The sequence below is a fragment of the Camelus ferus genome, chromosome 15 (assembly GCF_009834535.1).
Source record: "Camelus ferus isolate YT-003-E chromosome 15, BCGSAC_Cfer_1.0, whole genome shotgun sequence".
NCBI classification, from domain to species: domain Eukaryota; kingdom Metazoa; phylum Chordata; class Mammalia; order Artiodactyla; family Camelidae; genus Camelus; species Camelus ferus.
Window position 1 is genome coordinate 15,104,915 of NC_045710.1, and position 19,402 is coordinate 15,124,316.

The window sequence follows — 19,402 nt, forward strand, 5'->3', positions numbered from 1 at the left end:
GAATTCAGTGTGAATATTCGATATTCTGGGAGAAATACCTGTAGGCAGTTAGCTTTATAAATCTGAAACATCAGAGAATGGTCTGAGCTAGAGATATAAGCTTGAGGTTCACTGATGTATACCACAAACTTGGGGCCATGGAAATTAAGTGACGTTATCCAGGGAGGATATGTGTAATGAAAAGATAAGGATGCTAATTATAAAATTCAGAGTAACATCATTTTTTAAGGCACAGGAAGAAGGAAAGACTGCAAAGGTCTATTCAGAGATGTAGAAGGAAAACAAAGGGGAAGTATCAGTGCAGGAGCCACTGAAAGAAAGAGTAACTGTAATAAGGAAAAAAGGTCAAGACACTGTAAGGCTGTGGGAAACACATTTTCCTGCTCTCAGTACCATAAAGCCTACTAACCAAATCCAGCACTCAAAAAGCAGTGGGTCAAAAATGAATGAATGAATGAATGAACAGGCACAGAAATTGATGGAAAGTGTGCAATCTATCCAAACGTGAGTATATACAAAGTAAATTTAAAAAATTCTGTAAGACTGAGCTTCCTGATTTAGCTTCTAATTTATCCATCTAGAAAGAGAAAATCGGAGCTGGAAGATTCAGTAAAATTAAGAAAACTTTTAACACTTCTGCTTTAGAGTTTTAAAATTTCTTTCCAGTACATGATGTCATTGAAGCCTTAAACAGCATTACGGAATACTATCATATCATCATTCTTATCCTCATTTCATAGTGAAGAAAACTAATATATAGAAAAATAAAAGTGAAAGGGCCAGTTGTCTCCACATAGCCTGTGAGGAACACACTCAGGACCCAAATCTAAATCTCTCGGCTCCAAATTCTCAACTGCAGTGAAAAACTAAAATGAATTCTAAGTGCTCTGGACAAACAATACAGCAGTTTGGGCTAGGTCATCTCATCTCTGACTTTAATGGAGTAAAGGAGAGAACTGAAGCATGATGATCTTTCTCCCAGCTCGACGTCTGCATTTCTATTAAATGTTCTAAAAGTTGTGCAATTGTAAATGTCCCCCGGTATTAATGAATAGCTACCCAAACCTATAAAAATACTACTTTAAATTCAATTAATTTTCTAAAGAACTAAAGTTTATGTCTTGGAGCAAAGTATTTCATTTTGATTAATTATCATTCAATATTTATAAAAGTTCATGTTTCTGTTAAGTTGGAGCACTAACTCCCATCACAGGCTATAATAAATGATGATGGGTAATTATTATTTCAATTACCTAGTTTTTTTTTTAAAGATGTTCACTTGGACTAGAAATTGGACAGTGCTCACCCATTTTGATGCAATGGTTCTGGGGTAACTTGCAGGCAATCGCTGATAATGTAAGAAGTATCACTGTATTTAGGATGTAAAATATATAGAATGGAATGTATTCCAGACAAGAGATATTCAGAGTTGAATTGACACCAACTTTCCTGAAAACATGTCAACTCTACACATTTTACTTACTTTATTTATTTTTATTAATAGACTTTATTTTTAGGGCAATTTTATGTTTTTCTAAAAAGAAAACAGTGCAGATGGTTCCTATATACTCCACATCCAAAGCTAAATCTTCCATGTGTGTCACATTTATTATAATTAATGAATCAACACTGACACATGATTGTTTACTAAAATCCATACTGTATTCCTGTTTCCTTGGTTTTTACCTCTTGTCCTTTTTCTGTCCCAGGATTCCATCTAGGACACCACATTACATTTAGTTTTCATGTTTTTTAGGCTCCTCAGAATGGTGACTGGTTCAAAGAGTTTCCTTGTTTTTAATGACCTTGACAGTTTTGAGGAGCACTAATTAGATATATCATAGGATTCCTCCCTGTTAATATTCATCTGATGGCTTTCTAATGGCTAGACTGGGGTTACGGGCTTTAGGGAGGAACATAACAGAGGTAAAGTGCCATTGTCATCACATCCTTATCAAGGGTGCATCCTATCAACAGGATTTATGACTGTCGACGTTGACCTCGGTCATCTGCTGCTCAAAGTAGCTTGCACAAGTTATACTCATTTTCCATTTTCTACACTGTACTCTTTGAATGGACATCACTGTACAAAGCCCCAAGTTAAAGAGTGGGGAGTAATGCTCCCTCTCAGAGGGTTGAGTATCTACATACTTTATTTGAAAGTTTTCATAATGGGAGATTTCTCTCCTCTTCATGTATTAATTTCTTCAGTCAATTATACTAATATGGACCCATGGGCATTTATTTTATCTTATAGGTAATAATCTAGTGCTACTTCACTTATGTTATTGTTCAAATGGCTCCAGCTTTGCCATTGAGAACTCTTTTAGTTAGCCCACTTGCTTTATTTTAAGGTACATCAGTATATGTGTGCGTGCTCTAGGAATAACCTTCTACATCGAGCTCACTGGAGGAAGTGAAGAGGGAGAAAAACCAAGTTCTCACTTCAATAGATTCAGAATGGCATTAGACAAAATTTTTAAAATATTCTATTTGAATAAACAAAAATATAAATATTATGAGTCCTTATGGGAAAAGCTGCTAAGTAAAAGCCAAGATTTAAATCCATGATAAAACATAAAAGGTTAAATTATTTAATATTATAGAAATTATTATCTAAAAAGCTTTTTCAAATTAGAAAAAAATCAATATTTATAAAGAACATAACTTTATGACTAAAAAATGTGAAGAAACCCATTAAAAATACTATTCCTGACAATATAATTGAGTTGAATATAAGACAAATTTAAAAACCTCAGTAAATTTCCTATACATCAGTAATAGATAAGATAAAAAACGACAACAAAAAATCCATTCATTCTCAAAATTAGAACATGAAATAAACTTATTTTGATGTGCACAATTCTTTGTGATCAAGATAACTAGACTTCTTCTAGCTGTGTGGTAGACCAGATACCCTAAATGGGTTTCTTATTACAAAATAAATAAATAAACAAACAAATAAAGCAAAAATGGTGATTAAAACAGAAAAGTGATCATTAAGAACACATTGCTGACCTAGTACAAATTGAAGATATAAGCAGAGGCCCAATTTAAAAAAAATAGTAAAAGCCAGAACTTTGGTAAGTAAGTGGTATCTCAAAATAGCTTCTACTCCAAAGATTTTTGACAAACCCTCGAGATTTTGAGCTTCCAAACTGCCACTTACACAAATTTCTAGGATAGAAGAAAAGGCTTAGGGCCATCCAAGATAAAGTGCCTATCAGGAAAGCTTCACATAACCCTGGATTCATAATGTACACCCTCAGTATAAGTGTAAACAAAATCTAAAACTATTACACCCAAGAAAACAGCAAGGACATTTTATGTTTAGGTTTTGAGGCCAAATGTAGAGGGAAACTTCACTGAGAAGTCAAAAAACAATGGTTTATATAGCTGAAGAGAAAATTAGTAAAGTGGAATGCACATAAGAAATGCCCCAAATATGTTCTAGAAGAAGACAACGGTGAGGAACAAATATGTGAAGGAATTTTTCTTCATCGACAGACTCCATTAACAATGTGAAAGGCAAACCCACAAGTGGGAGACAACATTTAGATTGCATATGACAGAGGATTTACATCAAGTAGATGTGAAAAAATCTCGTGCATGTCAGTAAATGACTGCAACCCAATTTTGTTTTAAGATAGGTCAAAGACCTCACAAGGTATTCCACAAAAGAAGAAATTAAACAGCTAACAGTCATATGAAAAGGTGTCTGACTTCATTAGATATCTGAGAAATACAAATTAGAACCATAATGAAATACAGCTGTACACCGACAGGAAAAAAAAAAAAAGAAATGAAAAAAGCCTATTATACTAAGAGGTAGTAAAAATAAGGAACAACTTGAACTCTTCATACATTACAATGGCAGAGTAAATCATTTAACCATTTTGGAAACTAACAATCTGTACAAAAGCTGAACATATCTATAGCCTGTGATACCACACTTTCATTTATTCCAACAGGAATGCACATGTATGTGCATCAGAAAGTATGTATAGTTATGTTTACAGCAGCATTTTCCCTAATAGACAGAAACTGGAAACAAGTCCAATGACCATCAATAAGGTTGAATATATTACTAGAATGGAATATTATATAAACTTTATACATTACTCAGTATTAATCTCACCAGCAGCAATATACTGCTGCACAAGAAGGAGCCAGACACAAAAAACTCATACAGCATGAATACAATTAGAAAGTTCAAATACAGTCAAAAATAATATATGTCATTGGAAGCAAAGATTGTAGTTACTTTTGGATGGAAATGACGATGAAGGTAAAACTGGTAAAGGGAGACTTTGAGAGCGGAAAGGGGAAAGAAGGCTATTCACAATGGCAAGAAAAACTTGGCAGACTTCGAAATAATACCAACAGAAGATAAAGCGAGTCTTTCAGGAAAAAATTACAAACTCTTTTGAAGATATTAAAGAAGATCTAAATAAAGTAAGAGATATAAAACTCTGTAGAGGACAAGAAGACTGAATATTATGAGGCTGTAAATTGTCCCCATATTTATGTTTAATTTCAATGAAATTCCAAGTCAAATACCTACAAATTGTTGATGGAAAGGACAAAGTGATTCTAGAATGTACATGAAAACACAAGAGATTAAAAAAGAGCCAGGCACTCCTAAAAGAGGGTGGGATGAGGTGACTTTCCCTAACAGACAGCAAGACATTAAAAACCATAGTCATTAAGATTCATGCACATATGCAAATAAGATTTACAACTGAGCTGATCCCCTCTATCAGTGGAGAAAGGACAGGTTACCTAACTGTGCTTAAATAGTTGGTTATCCAGGCAAAATAATTAATTTGTATCCCTCCCTCATACCGTACCAAAAATTTTTAAGTAGATTAAAAACTTAAATGTAAAGCAACATTATAAAACTTTTAGAAAAGGACAGAGACAAATGTTGCCATGACCTCGTAACAGGAAAGAATCTCTTAAGCAACACATTAAAAAGAACGAATATTAAAAGAAAATATCACAAGTATATGAAGTTCTGTCATCATATGGTGAGTAAAGGGCAAGCCTTACATTGGGAAAGATATTTACACAGCATATAATTATTAAATTCTTATATTGAATAGACTCTTCCAAAGCAATGCAAAAATACCAAAAAGCAGAAACATGGGTAAAAGGCATGAAGAGGAGAGAAAATAGGAAATAAGCACGGAGGAAGAGTCTCTACCTCATTGAGAATGAGAGATATTTAAATAAAAAACATGGTACATGATAAAAAGATTAATAAATTAGGACCATTCCACACCTACCTGACTGGCAAACATTAAAAAGGCAAATGGTACCAGATGCTGGAGAAATTCTGAAGCAAAATATACTCACCCCCTTTTTGCTGTGTGATCCTACGTTAACCCAACTCTTTGGAAAATGATCTAACATTACTGAGTGACATTGACAGCTTACACACCCAACCTGCCACTTCTAGATGGACGTTCCAGAGAAACTCTTGGCTGTGCATAGCATGCTGTCTTGTACAAGAATATCCTCATCCGCATTTTAATAAAAGCAAAAGACGGAAAAACCCAAATGTCTTATCAATCATTACATGTACAAATATATTCCAGTATATTTTTATAGCAGTAAAATTGTGAACCATACTACAACTACACAGCGACTTATAACTACATGGATGAATAATTGAAGCACAATTTTGCTGCAAAGAAGCAAATCAAAGAAGCAGCCCTACCATATGTTGTTGAAGTGTGTGTGAGATGTTAGACTATCTTTAATAAAAGCATGACACTGATGAACACAGAATCCAGAATAATGGTTCCCTGGGGGAGAGAGTACGGTATGCAATCAGAGGGCCACTCTGACCATTATTGCTGATCCTCTTCTTATTAAACTGAGCTTTGACTATCTGGGTAATCATCTTATTTTTCTTGAAAATTGACCTATGTATTTTATAAACTTTCTATATATGGAATATACTCCATCATACAAAGTCAAGTTACGGAGAAAAGAGAAAAATACGAAAGTTTTATTTAGCTGGTTTAAAGGTTTGAATAAAAGAGATTTTAAATCTCCCAGATGAGAAGCTAAAGCATAAAAGAAGAATATTTTGAGATTTCCATACAGGTCTAAGTCTCAGAAAAATAACTGTTCTCTGTAATCTGACTATCTACAAATTGAAAAAAAATGTATATATATGAACAGCTTAAAATATTAAGGATATTCTGGAAAGACCAGAACCTTGGGGGTTTTTTGTGTTTTTCTTGTTTTGTTTTGTTTTTTTTTTCCCTTTTTGTGTCTCCATAGATCTCCCCAAATGGGATTCTGAAAAACCCAGATAAAACCAGAAACCTTGCCTGAGGCTATAGCATGTGTCCATGGTAGCCACTGCCTCTTTCTTCTTCACTATTTTTGCTTTGGCCCAGCTCATAGCCGGTTCCTTTTCGTACCCCTGCTAAGTGCCTCCAGACCACACATCTTATCATCACACACTCCTGACCATACTGCAGCCTCTTTCCTATCAATTTGAGGGCTACCCTACTTAGCTAGAGGAGCACCCATGGAGACCCCATCTGCCCTTACCTCTTGCAGAACCTTGTGGTGCCTTCTAACTATTGCCATTTTGAGCCTTTTGCCGTTCTCAGATATCTAATTACAAGCCTTTTCTGCTAGGTTAACTGTACGACTTTTCTCATTTGGGGGTCTTTTAGAGGAGAGTCACTGAGCGGAAGCAAACTCTCATTTTCCTTCTCCTTTCAAGGAAAACAAATTCAGGGATTGGTGGGGCCAGGAATGCAAGTTTAACGGGCAAGAAGAGACCAGAAGCATCTCCACACTTTCCTTGCATCTCTGAGGTTTCACATTCCATGTGGACTCCTCTCAGACCGCCCCCTCCTTCCCAGGCATCTCTCCCCAGGTCACCTTTGCTTCTCCTTGTGCCCTGACTTTCCTCACCACCATCCCCTTCTCACATTTATGAAACATCTTTGCATCTGTATCTGTAGCAAAATGATTAAGACATAAGAAAAATGAGAGACTGCAATAGAATAAATGACCCCCCTATATTAACAGATAATTAACCCCCAAAATTAGAACTCACTAGAAATACAGTAATTCAAATTATAGCAAATAAAATAATGTTATACATGCATTGACATATGAAGATGAAGATAATCTGATTATCTAATTTAAACACGATTAAAGATAATTGACAAACTAATTGCAATACTATTTTAAATTAGTTCTTTGGGAAAGCAAAACAGACATAATGTAAAGAAACCATAGAGATATTTGTAAAAGGAAACTATGCCATGTATGTAATGTATGATATGCACACTATATTCAGAGGAGAGGCATTTACTCCAACCTTTTAAAGCAAAAAACAAAATTCAGCTTACCACCACTATCCACAACAAAAAACCAAATTAAGAAAACAAAGAATGTATTCAATATTAAGTTATTTTAATAAATGACGTCACATTAACAGATGAAACATTTGTTCTGATATTTAAGAGCAGAAATATTTATGATATAACAAAAATTGATAGCAATAAGTCTATAAATGCACATTTTGCCTGCTGACTTCAACATGCACTGTTGAAAATGGACATTTTGTCATAGACTGTAGTTGGATAACAATGCTTGACAATATGAAATTGCCAAATTTCAGCTGCTTTCGAACTAATAAAAAGGAAATGGCATGTGGTTAAGTCTAATATATTAAAAATGCTACCTTGGAAAAAAAAGGAGCATACTGTTTTGCTCTTAAGGAATGCCAGTCAACAGTATTTATAAGGGCAGAGAGCATTAGATTCCGCAGACTTCTTAAGCCTCTTCAGTTTAATTATAAGCCCTTTGATGTTTAAGATACATTAAAAAAGTCCTTTGAACCCATGTATTTGTTTTTTTGCTGCACGATCTAAATGTTTTCTAGTCTTCCCTTCACTTACAGAGCCGCAAGCATGTGACAGTGATGAACAAAGGGCACCTAATGGCACGTAAGCCCATATTTCTAATAAAATTCTAACGTGCCCCTCTACACAGTGCTTCAAGCCTAACCGGCTGCCTTTCAGCCTCTCCTGCCTATGCAAATCCATTTGGCCGAAACAACCTGAGAAAACCAGAATTATTTGCAGAATCACTGCAAAGGAGTTCAAGCATGGAAGAATCATTATTCATAATTTGCTGCCTATGGTAAAAATCAGTACCAGTCTGTTCATTTTCACTTACTTACTCACTTAATAAATCATCGAGGAGACATGATTTTCAACCTCCCCCAAGAAAGACGAAATTCTTTCAGAAAATAATCACTCAATGATTTAAGCTGAAAATATAAATGTAGTGCACACAGTACATAGAAATCTGTCAGCTATATAAATCTTACGCGTGTCCTCCTCCTCGTCTGTGGTATGACAATGCTAAGACACCAAAGGATGTTTATCAGCAAGATTTTTCAAATTGCTCAATGTCAAAATTTCTCATAGACATTTTCAAAAATTAAATAAGTTGGATATAAACTCCACCCTGGTTGAGTCAATTTGGGAAAATGGACTTAAAAAAAAAAAAAAACAACACTCTGGATAAGAACGGATTTCTGGTGGGGTCTTTTTAAAAATCGGGTTGAAAACACAAAGAAGCAGAAAATCAGAAAATTAAAGGAAGAATTAAAATAAGGAGGAGAAAAGGTAAAGGGTAACTTTTTTTTTTTTTTTTTACAAACTATGGTAGGGGACTTAGACACGAATGATGAAAGCGAGGAAATGTGTGTGTGAATAACGACTGTTGAATCTGTATCAATCACCGTGTGCTAGGCTACGCCGTGTTAACAAACAGCTTCTAATCTCAGAGGCTTATGAGGATAAAGGTTTATTTCTTACCTTCACTGGCTGGGATCCAGGCTGATATCACAGCTTGCCTGCACCTGGGACATGTGTTCTCACTGCACAGGGAAAGAAACAATGGTGGAATCATGGGGTGGCTCTTTAAACTTCTCAGATGTGGCCTCCTTCACTTCTGCTGGCCTTGCATTGGCCAAAGTTACAGGGCCAAGCTTGACATCAGTGGGAGGCACAATACATTCTCCACAGGGAGGGGCCCTGCAATGACAAATGTGAGAGAATGGCAGCAAAGATTAGGGAATAATACAATATACCACAACTTCTTACAATACCCTTGATCCACATCAGATGGAAATTTCCAGATAAACTTAACTTCAATCAAGGATAAGTTGTCTCAGTGGAACCTTAGTAAAGGAATTTAATGACAGAGGAATTTTTTTACAACTATTGTAAAGGGACCAATTTTTTTATCACATAGTTGGCAGCCCAGTGTTTATGACCATACTAGTTCATGATCATGGTTGCGATAGGCATTATAGTAAGGATTAGAACTGATGGCTGCCTGTCTAAGTTTATTTTTCTTATTTCATTTTCTGTGGCTGGGGCTTTAAGGGGATTGTAGACATTGTTCTTTTCTTTCTTCCCTGAGATTGGAACCAGTTATGCAGCATAAAAGACAGAAAATGGGGAGGAAAATATTAGCTGCATTTATGGTAAAAAACAGTTGTGCAATGTAACATTAGATCTGCCAATAAAAGAGCATGTTAATACTCACTGCCCTTATATTAAACAGACTTTTTCATCCTTTACTGGCAAAACCAGAAAACTTCTAGCCTCTAATAATGGGAACAGCACTTCCCTACATGGCTTAATACAAATCCAATCTTTCTCTGCAAGTAGACCAATCTGAAAGAGGAGAGAGAAAAAGTGGTAGGCTTTATTTAGTAAAGCATGCTCAACTACTTCTTCCAAAGTCATCAATCAAATAATTTAGGTCTCCTGCAAGGCAAAGAATTTAGATTAAATAAAAGGAAAACATGAAGAGTGTACAATAACCATCCCCCCCAATACTGTCCAGCTTTCCAGTCTCTTAAACTGTTGATCTTATACATTATGTCTATGGCCAAGCAAGGGTAGAATTACTCTTTACTTCTGTCTTTATGAGGATGCTTTCACAAAACCAAGTATACTGTTTTGTATTTCTTGGAATAATGGGTGAGGAGTTTAGATTTTTCCACAGAATGCTCTGAAATGAGCGAGAACAATACATTAATTCATTCTAAAACCTTTCTATACTTAAGGGGAAAAAAATCCTTCCTACCTGCATTATGTCAGTAGTCAACTAGAGCCTGGGATGTCTTTCATTGGAAAGATTATTATTTTTTCAGGACCACATAAGTTGCATTGGTTCAAAAACACCATTATATGCCCTTCATGTTAAACAATCCAAAGAATTTCCGTCTGTCACAGCACACGTAGCCCACAGGCCATACCTAACTCTAAAGGAATTACCTAAAGCCAAGTTATGGCCCCAGAATCCAGAACCTAGCACTGCAGGAGTCCCTTACCAGGGTGACAAAAGCAGATCATAATGCCACCTATAGCAGGGAGATCCAAAGGAAGAGAAAGGAATGAGCTAAGCCGAGCATGGTGAAGTCTTCCTCCCAAATTCATCAGGCAGAAAACATACTCCTCTTCTTATAGGGATAAGGGATGCAGAGAAAAACCAGGAGTGTCAGTGTAGCTGAAGACCTCCCACATAATGACATGAGAAGTCCTAATACAGAGACATACTGCATTGACCATATCTGCTCTTTACAAAAGCAACATAGAGAGATGTTGTTTTCATCACCATATCTTCCTGATGTCTAAAGAATTCTTCGGGATCTGCCCCCAAAGGTCCTTTGCAAGGTGCTACCTCTCTAACCATAAGTTCAAAGATTACAGATAAAACAATGCAGTCTGTAATTAATTAAGACCAGACAATCACTGAGCTAAGTAATTCTTTCTGGTTCAATAAAGGCTACTAAGTTAGCAGGATAATTCAAGTGGAAGTCAGAAGAAATTAAGTGTATACCATGTTTATAAACACCACCTCCTTTAATAAATAATCTTCAATAAATTACATTAGAAATGTTTGGTATATAATAGGTTTACCTATCAGGGTCAAAAATGATCTTTATTCATATGGCAAAGTCTTAGATAGCCAATATAAAAGGAAGTATTAAAAATAATAAAAAAGAAGAATGAAATTACTTTACTTGTAATGATTAATTCCCCTTTGACCATAACTTATGCACCGATATTAATTATCATAGGCTGAGAAAGGCCTCAAAAAAGATGTCAAGGACCATCTAGTCTTGAAGGTCATTTATTCCAGTTTATATAGGCGTTTACATTTTCTCTATTAAATTTCTGCTTCCTCCATTACATCTTCGCTGAAGTCGTCCAGACAATTCTATGCTTCCATGAGTAACAGAAGATCTGGTGAATCTCATCTAACATGCTGAGTAAATATGTGTGTATCTAAATCTTATTCACGTTGCAAGATTTACTGTGTATCTATTACAAGAAAGTTTCCCAAAGTCACACAAATTTATGACTAGACATTCATACCAAAAAATTGCATGACTAGACATCACTATAAATTTATACATCTTGTCATATAAAAATGTGAGCACTGTATGGCCATAATATATACTATGGATATTTTCAAAATGATTTGAGGTAATTTATAATAAAATCGCTTTTAAAATAGAATAATGAGATGTAAGTATTCTAGAAAACATTTGGAAACTCAATAATCATCAAGACCAATTAAATACTGCTTTACTGAACTGTAGATATCTGTGTGTCTTTGACCATAAGACAACAAGATGGCAAAGCTAACAGTCATTTTATGCAAATGAGAGGCTCAGATTTCTTTTCCTGGCTAGTTATGGAAGCATCCTATCACCATGTTGTACTTACAGGGAGACATTTTTCCCCCAAAGTTGTTCTTGTCCAAGTATGTAATTCTGAGTTCTTCATCATAGGGTAGGGATGAACAACAAAGTCTGGACATCTTTTTTTTTTTTTAAAGCAAGTTAACTATCTGCCATCTCAGAATGGCTTTTACAGAGCATATGAATTTTGACTGTATCTTTTTTTTCCCCAGAATGAGGCATTACAAAATAAATCCCTAGTAGATATTTGGTGGAATTCACAGTTTGCTCATTTTAAAGCTGGGGAGAGATAAACAAAAATAAATTTTGTCATTTTGGTCTACCCGAAATGTTTAAAAAATAATTGAATACGCTGTCATTCTGTTTTTTACAGTCATAACCAGAAGATTAAGGTAAGTTCTGCAAAGTATGCTATTAATACTAGATAATCTATCAAATTAATATTTGTTGATATTTATAGCCCCTATGTAAGGAGTTGGATCCATAAAAATAGATTGGATAAGGCCAAAGGTCTAATAAGATAAAAAAAAGTGAAATATATAATCATAATATACTGTGCTAAATGCTTAGATAATGGTACATACAGTGAGGTTATGAATGGTCCATTGGAGGATTCTTGATTTTCTTTGTCTTGACAGATGACTGTGCTTGCAACTCAGCTAAAAACTGAGTTTATTATTTGAGAACATGTTAATGCATTAGGGATTTGGAGGAAAATCTCTGCTATATTACTTTATAACTGTGTAAATATAATCAATGTACTATTTATTCTCAGCCTGGTTCTGAGAGTTATATAAATATACAATTGCTAAAGCCCATGTTATGCACTTTCCTTCAATTTGACTTCAGGCTAGATATTCTTTCAATAACTACTACACAGAAATATATATCTAGCAAACATAGTATATATATTATATATATCAAATATTGATTATATGGTGGGTGAGCTTTCTACAGTATTTAGATATTCACTATCATTTTCTACTATTTTTGTTTTCAACTCACCTTCAAGTACATACAAGGAACATTGTGACAATCAAAAGCTCATTAAGCGATTGAATATGGATTATGTAAGTTACAAAGCAGAATATTAATTAGATGGGTGTTTTTTAAAACAGATTTGCCTTTTAAAAAAATTTAATCACTTAGAGGATTCTGCATGATGTCTGTTAACTTTTAAAATGTCCTTCTAGAGCAATGAAAAGTAAGACTTAGAATTTAGCAATGTACAAAAAGTTGCACCATTCTTCAGGCCTGCTCCAAAGATTTACACCCTGGATTAACCATTAGGTATTTATTTCAACCAATAGCATTTATCAGCTAGAACAAGGGCATTATTATCCCCAAGCAATCCACAGTCCTCCTGCATCACTATGAGACATATAGGATCACTGAACAGCAAAGTCCAGACCCATGACCTTGGCCTCGCTATTAGCCTTGAACTTTCGGGCAAGCCTCTGACGTATGACTGGTCCTATGCTAGCCAGGGAGCTGGGTGAGAGATGACATCATGCCTATTTTGACGGAGCTTATATCCTTGATTCCTCTTCCCCCACCTTTTTAACATTAAAGTAATCATCACAGTTCATTGAATAATTGTCTTAAAACTTTCTTCCACAAAGGAATTCTATCATTGAAACTTCTGCTTCCTTACAACATGGTCCACATGAAATATGTTTAGCCAAAATTACTGAGTAGTCGTATTCATGAAAAAGTGAATGATTGAATTCAACCACTGTGATACATTGGCAGTTCTCCTCAATTTCTCAGTCAAATTGTGGATGCCTCCTCCCTCGAAAGCTATAGCCTTCCAGATGCAAGTTTTACTTGAGTATACAGATAATTATAAAAGAAGAGCAAATGGTTCATTAATTTACCAAGTTAATATTAGCCTATGTTGGTCTCCAGCCAAAAAACACTGACGAGTAGTAGGTGGTTATAAAATAAGCTTTCCTATGTCCAAATGACATCTATATTCTATTAAGGGCTTAGAGTTGCTCTGGTGTGCTAGCAAACAAGACTATCATCCACAAGATCTGAGATGCAACAAACGATAATGAGCTAAAGCTCTGCTCCATCCTCACATTCAGTGTGGGGATCTTTTGGGATAAAAAGGCTATTAAAGCCCAGAGATGTCACAGCCATCAAAGCGTCAATATAAAAGTCATTTATTTTTAAGGAGCTTTACTTCATATGTTAACCTTTCCAGAGTTAGGTTCTAAATTCTCCAGGATCAATTAGAATTAATCCAAAGCATAATAGTCGACCACACTTCCCTTTTATTTATTTATTTTTAATTCTCTGGCCAGAAACAGACTGGGCATGCTGAGTGGGCTGTTGAATAGCCCTCTATAAAGAAACACATTTCCTGCCTGTGGTCATTACACAATGTAAATATTTTCCCCGAAAATCCTACAATCCATCATGCTAAATAGGAAAATGATATGGCCTTAGTGCAGTCAACTGTAAGTTCCAGGAAGAAAGCTCATTGGTTTCTTGATGAGTCAGGACCAGTGAGTTGGAGAGGAGTGACGCCCTCCACCTCCATCTGCTCTGGCTTCTTTCCACTAGGGATTAATTGACTTGAACTGAATTAGCAGGTACTCTCCACGCAATTGCTTGATGAGTTGACGATGATCTCAGTTCAACCACTGATTAGCTTGTTGGAATGCCTAGGTGAGGTGATAATTGTTTTGGAAACCTGAATTTAAAACTAAATTTCTGCTGACAATGCAGTAGAAACAGAACTTAATCAGGGAAGAAAACCTGTGCCCTTTATTTGCTGCACTAGGAAGCACCTCGAAAGACCAGGTCTACTTTGATGCATAAGCTTTCAACACCAATGGCATCTCTGTCCTCCGTTTTTCATCCTCAGAAAGACAAGGAGGGTTAAAAATATCATGTAAAGAATGTATAGCAGATTTTTTGAATCAACAACTGTGGAAAAAACAATGTGAATAACCAAATTAAAGATGTGACAGTTGAGAAATTGAAAACAAGTTATTAGGGAGCCTTGTACACTTGAGGTTCCTAAAAGGTTCTTAAAATAGAATTAATCCTTACAAGCCACTAATGTTTCTGTACTAGATTAATGCTACTATTCACAGAGGCTGATCATCCCCAAGGAAGTTCACAGTACATCAAACTAACACTGTTCACTAAAGGGCAATTATATTTGGTAGAAATAATCCCCTTGAAAGTAGAAAAAGAAAAGAAAATCAATCACTTGATGATTTAATGGACTACCCAACAGCAATGCTAACCATTACCAAATATGAACTACTCTGGTAATTATTAGAACATACTTATTATGGAAAAAAAAACCACTCAGACTTTGGACCACATTAAATTCCAGCCCATTAAAATTTAATTCATATTGTCTATATAAACAAAAACCAGCAATTTGGGAAATTTATCACAAATTCAAGATATCCATCAATCATTTGATTATCCAGCCATTTAAGAAATATTTATTTATTGCCTTTAATATGCTAGACACTTAGACTCTTTTATACATATAAAAAAGTTCTTTTTAAATAGAGATGTACTTTCCTCTGATTAATGCCTGTCTCCATATGGCAGTTAAATCATACGGTAACAAATTTGTAAATACATTGAACGGAATGGAGAAATTGTATCAAAACATACTCTTTTACGTCTATTAAGATCTTAGCCGTATCTTTCGTCTCCCTTCATGTTTTCCCTATTCCCAAGGCTTTACCTAACACATCTTATGCTGAAACATGGTCTTCACTCGCTGTTTTCACACCCTGGTTTTGCTACCCTTTCGCCTAGAAGATTCAGCATTTCCATCGTGCCTGTCAAAGTCTGTTCTTCCGTCTAGGCTCTGTGTCAAGTTCAAGTAATAGTAGCAGATATTCTCAGTCAGAGCTAATCTCTCCTGTTTTGGGCCTCTCGTGGCATCGTATGCATATTTCTGCTCTAGCACTTTTCATGGTTTTTCAGAGCTCAAAACTTACAAATGGTCCTTCCCCTCCCAAGACCCGGAGATTCTTGAAAGAGAAGAATACATCTTTCTCTAGTCCAGAGACAGAAAACTATGTAGAAAATTTGAATTAATAGAAATTAGTACCGAAAGTTACAAATTCATCTGGAAAGGATTTGATCATCCCTCCCTGATGATTTGAATTAGCCGAGTTTTTGCAAGCCATCTTCTCTTTCTGTGAAGGTGTTGCAGGATAATTAGTGGTTAATTAGTGGATGTGGAGCTCCAGATCGAGCTATGCCCCGTATCCACATGAATGCCTGTGGAGAAACTCGTTAAGCTCCTTAAGGCTCAGGTTTCCCGTGGGAAAATGGTGATAATAACAAAACCCATTTAATGGTACTTTTGTAAGAATTAAATGAGTTTAGTATATAAAGAGCAAACTGTAAGTATAAAAAGAATATACTCTTACTAGACTGGAACTCATGAGTACCCCGAAGAATACTGAAAAATGTAAAGACATTTTAGTGGGTTTCGAGGCTATCAATAAATACTTCTTTGACAATTATCTGTACTACTTAAGAAGTGTGCAAAACTCTTCTTTTCCCTTCTCTTTCACAATGGAAATAGTTTGGATTCTCCACAGTTTGAGAGAATCCAAAAACCAAGGCCCAGTTGGAGATTATATATTCCATACCAGGGTTTCTCCCTTCATTTCTATTGACTATTCTCATTTCTATCTCAGGTAAAGGATGTTCCCACCAGTAACCTCTTAAGCTATAGCTGCAAAATCAAAGGCAGGACTACATTCACAGCCCTAGACAATACACTCATGGTATCCAGTGATAACTGAAACTCACAGCTAGTTCTCCAGGCCTGGGCAGGTTTCGCCTGACTCTCCACAGCTAGACACCCTGGCTTCTTTCTGCAATATGGTGAAGTTTTAGCAACAAGAAGAATATTTATTATTCATAATGAGCAATAGAAGTAAAGCGATTTTTATTTATTTTTATTTCCAACACAATTCCTAGATCTATTATTGATGTGCATAAACTGCAGGGACAGTTCAATAACATGGCCAAGAAGAAAACCCAAGTAATCCTAGAATTAGGTACAAAAGACACAAACAATGCTCCAATACGTAAGTAAATCTCCCTTCTTCAGTATTAAATCTTGTTTCAACATTTCCACAGTCACAGAAAACTCGAGTGTTCTTGGAAAGAATTCTGTGCCCAGAGAGGTTTTGAATGTTGTTTTCTTTTATTCTGGGGGTCATTTGTCTGGTTCTAGCAATACACAGCTCTCTTCAGTGTTAAGAACCTTGATTTATGCCTGTGCATAAATCTCCTCCCTCATTTTCCTATCGAGGAAAGCCTGGTAGGAAATAGAACACACTTTGATTAATAGTGCTTTGATAGTTATCACTTCTTTGCATATGAGGAAGCTTGCTAGCTGCCTCTTAGTTGCAAATTAGAAAATGCTACTTCACTCATCCAGTCCTGTCTATGGTCTCTGAGGCCATTTAGTCCTAGTTAATTAACGTGAATGAACGTCTGCTCTTTTCCTGGCGCTGTACCCTGTGAGTAAAAACAGGAACTAGCGTGGTGCCTGACCTCAAAGAGCTTACAGAACAGTCCCTCCTCCAGCATCTGCAGGGGATTGGTTCCAGGACCCAGACATAAGCCAAAACTCTCAGATGCCCAAGCCCCTTATATAAAATGTCATAGTACTTGCAGATAACCTATGCACAGCCGCCTGTATACTTTAAATCATCTCTAGATTATGTATCATCTTTAATACAATGTAAATGCTATGTAAATAGTTGTAAATACCATGTAAATCCTATGTAAATAGTTTCCTGCATGTGGGAAATTCAAGTTTGCTTTTTGGATCTTTGTGGAGCTATTTTAGAGTATTTTCAGTCTGCAGACATGGAAGGCCAACTGCATAGCCAGGCGCAGACACAGAAGTGAGAGTGCGATTCAAGTGTTGCTTCCATACCCTGTACAGAGGACAGGGACCGGACAAGGCACAACAGAGGAAGAAGTAAGTTCTATTAGGAATGGGAGTTTTTAAAATGGACAACCAGTACCCAGCAGCAGCAGTCTGAGATATAAACGTGGTCATAGTAATAAATTAATCTCCCTAAACTTCTGATGTAAAAGCTCCCCACTGACGTCTCAGGTGTTTCTGGGAGTCCCCAGGTCATGTCTCCTGTGCTCCCAATGTTTCTTTTATTTGCTCTGATCCCACTTTCCTGTTGATGCTCGCTGTTTACAAACCAGTGAAGGGATTTCCTCTTCACTGACCTGGAGCCTTCTGCTTTCCTGCCAGATTGCCAAACCTGACGCCACCGGGGTGCCAAACAGCAGCGTGATCCTTTCAGGCCCCATGCTGCAGGAGACACACTGGGTTTGCGTCCTTTTCCAGTCTCCTCAGGGTTGCATTTTCTCAGCAGCTTCTGAAGCACTACTTACTGCTTGTTCAGGATTTGCACCATGTCCTGCATGATTTTTTTCCCTTTGGGTTTCACCTGCAGCCTCTCCCTCTTATGGATTCAATAGTAGACACTGGCTGTGACACACACTCTCTATAATTTCTAGACATCTGAGCATCAAGTTTTTCCCTGTTGAGTCTTTTCAGCAACCCTCCTATCCCATGATTGTGAATGACAGTCATGGAGGTTACCTGGGGAATGTCAGCTCACCGGTTCATAAAAAGAGCCATTTAGGCTTAGTCCCTGCTATAACTCCTGGAAGAGGTAAAGCCTGAATTTGAACTCAATAACCAGGCAGGAAAGGTGGAGAAGCCACCCCAGGAAGAGGGAACTGCCTGGGCACAGCAAATAACGCGATCAGGCCAGTTTCGTTCCGCCCAGTGGGAAGAGCAGTGTGGCCGGAGAGAGCAGGACCAGGTCGCCCAGAGCCCTGAGCGCTTCGACTGGAAACAAGAACTCCCTTACGCTGACATTAGGGAACCATTAGTCCATTTTACCTGAAGGAAATGACACAGTCTTAGCTGTACACAGTGATGACTGTGATCTCTAAAAACAGGAAGGGAGAAGTGGAGGCTAAAAACACTAGACGGAGATATAGCATTTGGGAGACAACCGTGACCATTTATGATGCGGGAAATCCTACAATGCAGCGATGGCTCTGGGGTAGCCGTAAGAAATCCTAAAAGGATACAGACATTTAGGGGATGGTCAAAACCGCCAGATTTTGAGGTGGTATAACATCAAAGGTGTCGGTTCCATTAACTGAAACAGGAAATTGGGCTAGAAAGGCAGGTTTGAGGGTAAAGTTTGGAGGGCGTGAGAATACTAAGCGTGTTGCAGACATGCTGAGCTTGTGAAGCCTGGGCTACATCGTAAAGGGAGAGCCTGAGTTTGGATGGCTTAAGCTGGATCCCAGGAGGCCATTGAGTTGAAGATGGAGATTTGAGTCGTAAGCACGTAGACTATGGTTTAAATCACATCAGGAGGTGAGACTGCAAAGCTATTCAAAGCTTGAGTAAAAGAGGTGAGGACCAAAGAGGAGCACAGGAGCCCAAAATAATTTATAACACATATTTGCTAGACTAGTGCACGGTCCTGAAAATATTTTGTCCTGTGTTCTCTGCCTTACACGTATGATTCAGTCTTAGACCTAATGGCTTACATGCTTTTGATTTTTCTTTCTCTTTTT

At 36.7% G+C, this 19,402-nt stretch overlaps 1 long non-coding RNA gene across 1 annotated transcript in view; it reads right to left on the reverse strand.

Annotated features, from left to right (window-relative positions):
• Positions 1 to 19,402, reverse strand: part of LOC116668912 — a 255,855-nt gene that overhangs the window by 27,252 nt on the left and 209,201 nt on the right. The window contains exon 3 of the long non-coding RNA XR_004326178.1: positions 8,865 to 9,083. This is a non-coding gene — a long non-coding RNA (uncharacterized LOC116668912). The remainder of the gene's footprint in view (positions 1 to 8,864; positions 9,084 to 19,402) is intronic.